At 43.6% G+C, this 3465-nt stretch overlaps 1 non-coding gene across 1 annotated transcript; it reads right to left on the minus strand.

The window, feature by feature from the left end:
• Window positions 1-1764: 1764 nt before the first annotated feature.
• trnas-uga (transfer RNA serine (anticodon UGA)) lies at window positions 1765-1846 on the minus strand. The gene has a single exon. It is a non-coding gene; the product is annotated as a tRNA-Ser (tRNA).
• Between the last annotated feature and the right edge of the window lie 1619 nt (window positions 1847-3465).

Raw genomic sequence — 3465 nt, forward strand, 5'->3', positions numbered from 1 at the left:
AGGGACAGACCCAGGCCACTATCATCCTCCGAATGTTGTGGCAGTCCAGCTGTCATGACGACAAAGATGGATTTGGACTGTGACCCAACGACTCAGGTCCTGACACCAGCAGACCCCTCCCCACCTGCAGCCTTTTTCCAGCTCCACCAAACCTCCTCCTCATCATCTGGGCATCAAAAGCAGCTCAGACCTGCTGCAGCTCAGACACCTCAGCCATTTTTAGGATGTCTCCATGATTCTCCTTCACAGGATTTTCATTCAGAAACAAGAGAACTGTCAAAGACCACAACAGTTTTCAGCTTGCTGCTAAACAGTACTTCAACTACCATTCCACTGTGTAATGGCAGTGACTGATGTGTACTATATGCAGTACTAATCAAGTACAGCCCTGACTGCTACTTTATCTCCAATGCTAGGAAGGATAAGAATGTTGAAATGGACCCAGCAGGAAGAGAATCTCAAGTCATGGCAACTTTACTGAGCAGCACTCAGTTAAGTTCAGGAAACACCAGACATTTTTACCACCTGTCAATGAAGTAGTCAGTAAAATAAATACTACACTGAACAGTAGTGGAGGGAGAGCAGAGCTGGAAATGAGACCTTACTGGAGGGAATGAATCTAGAAATGTTAGAGTTCTTTCAGTTGAAGAAATCAGATTTGGGAGGGAAGTTCTGGACGTTTTCATCCATTTTTATTTCATCCAGATAAACAAATCATGTTTTCTACTTGGGCAGAATACGCTAACGTTGCTAACTAGCTAATATTATTTTCTAACTTCAGGCCTAAATTTGGGATTGACTGTTAAAATTGTTCACCTCACCTTTGTAACACCAGGTTTTGTATTGATGATGTCATTCTATTTGTCTCTGGTTCTTTCCATTCATAAATCAAACCTGAATGTTAGCTAGCCTGCTCTTACTGTGTTCCATCAGCTGCAGGTTTGACCACAGGTAGCTTAGCTAACTGCTAACTAATGAATGTTTAGTCCAACAAAGAATGGAGGTTGATAGTCATTCATCCAAAGTCTTTGGTTTCAGATGGAGCCTCAACTGAGACTCCTAGTTCAGAGGATGGGTTTGTTTGCTGTCAGGTTGCCACCTTTCTGGAGGAAGACAGGAGACAAGACAGGACATATTCTTTCACCAGGGGGTCAAAGCAGACATCAGTTCCCACTGATCCTGGATCTGGTCTACATTCCTGCCTGTTAAAAGAAGGTTTTAGTCACTACTGTTGCAGGATGTGCTTGCTGATGGAGAATTGTTGGGTGTTAACTGATGGAAGGACTGAGGTGCTGGACCTGCTCTACTTGTAGAGTGTCATGAGATCACTTTTGTTGTGATTTGGCACTAAAAAAATAAAATTGATTTGACTGAAATGGAAACTGTTGGGGGGGGGGGTGTAGCCTCCATAGGTTATGTGTTTGATCTCTGAATTCTGTGTTTGATCTCTGAATTCAGTCTTTGATCTCGGGGTTCTGAGCATTGATCTCCTGCTTCAGTCTTTGATCTCTGATCTTGGAGCTGATCTGGGAGCAGTCCTGATGTTAAATGCTGTGATGAAGGACAGTGTGGTGGTGAAATGGATGAAACATGTCAACATAAAATTAAATTTGAAACTTATTCCAAGCTTTATTTTGTGTTTGATGGCCATTTTTAAAGTCACTAATGATTTGCTTTGACTCCTGGATCCTGTGGTGCCTGATGAGGAGACAACTGGAGCACAAAGTAGGGGAAGAGGTCTGATATGGAACATCAACAGTTGAACGTTGTTGGCAGGACTCGAACCTACGCAGGGAGACCCCAATGGATTTCAAGTCCATCGCCTTAACCACTCGGCCACAACAACCACATTCACACACATTTGTAGGAGACTGAAATTCACCAAATTATCTTTATTCTTATCTTTATTATCATCATTTTGATGTTCTAGAGGAGACAACATCTGATCTTTGTTAGAGCCACCAGTCAAAGGTTTTCTTTAAAGGCTGCAGCAGCTGAGAATGAGGAATTAATAACCATCTTAGTGAGGACATTTTGAAACAATGACAGAAAAGATGACATTTTGCCAGCTCTGCTGCTCCAGCCAGTGTTGGACGGTGACTTGGGAATCTTTATTGTTGAATATCAGACTCCACTGGTGAGTGGATGCTGTATAAATTCCATCCATAAATGGAGGTGGATCCTAAAAGGGCTCGTTGACTCAGGAGGATCTCTCCACCCTACAGACTGAGAAGGAACCATCAAAGATGGCAGTTGGAGTTCTGTGGGTCTGTCCTGGATTCCTCGTCCTCACGGACCAGAAGTCTGTCTGAAATACTGCACTGATTGATGATCTTTTCATGAATCTGAAAATGCTTCGAAATTTAAGAGGAAAACAAATCTATCTTTTATAATAATTTTCATCATGGGAACGCACGTCTGCTGCGGTTGGTTTTTAAACGAGAGCAGGAAAGGACAGACAACAGAAGGCAAATAAATAGAAGAAAAGACAAAAGAGAGAGAGAGAGAGAATGAGAGGGAGGGAGGGCTCTTGTGGGGCTACTTCCTCTTCCTCTGCTCCAGTTGGTTCCGCCCTGTCTGCTGGTGTCTCCACTGCTGTCACAGAGCGGCTGATTGTCACACCAAGAGACCGCAAGTGTCTCATGTTCAGTGTCTGGCACGGGACTTTGCAAAAGTAGGTAGTTATAGTTACTAGTTACTTCTGCCAAAATGTAACTGAGATAGTACCTGAGTTCCTCCACTCTGAAAGTAACTACTCACCAGGGAAAGTAACTACTGCAAGAAGACAGACATGTCCTCCCTCAAGCCTCAAACAGACCATTGGTCCTGTTTGGTGTTCCAAGTCACACGTCTGGCCTTCTGTTTGAGGGGAGGAAGGTGTGGGGAACCCAACCCCTGGTTTACTGGTAGATTCATCACAGCCGACTTGGCACACACTTTGTTTGTCTCTGACCAAAAGACACAACAGGACCTCAGAGGACCGTACGACTCTTCTTTTCTTTTCACCAGGAGAGAAGTCTTTGTTTTTTGGAAAATGGCCGATTGCAACGGTAAGCAATTTCTTTATGTATTGTTGTCTTTAACTGATGCGATGATAAATTACTAGAGTGCTTTTCAACATTTGAAACCTTTTTTTGTTGAGGAAAAGTCCGGTGAGCCTCTCTGTATGATCATATCATTAACAAATAAATATTTGATTGAGTAAACCACTAAAACTTCTAGCCCATGACCTTTGCTTTCAAACACCCAGATTGACCACGTGCCTTCTGTTTTAGGGGAGGAGGGGTGAGGAACCCCAACCCTGCCTTTGAGCTGCTCTGGCTGTTTGACCTCTGTTTAATGGTGATGTTATTTCTGCTTCTCTTTGACTGTATGGAACAAAACAAGCTGAGGGCCAGCGAGTGTATTCAGAGATGGAGGCCAGGCAGCTGGAATCTCCACCAGAGGAAGCTTCAGGGTGTGCAG

The sequence above is a fragment of the Aulostomus chinensis genome, chromosome 1 (genome assembly GCF_037954235.1).
Source record: "Aulostomus chinensis isolate RoL2024-O1b breed Wild chromosome 1, RoL_Achi_v1.0, whole genome shotgun sequence".
Lineage (NCBI taxonomy): Eukaryota > Metazoa > Chordata > Actinopteri > Syngnathiformes > Aulostomidae > Aulostomus > Aulostomus chinensis.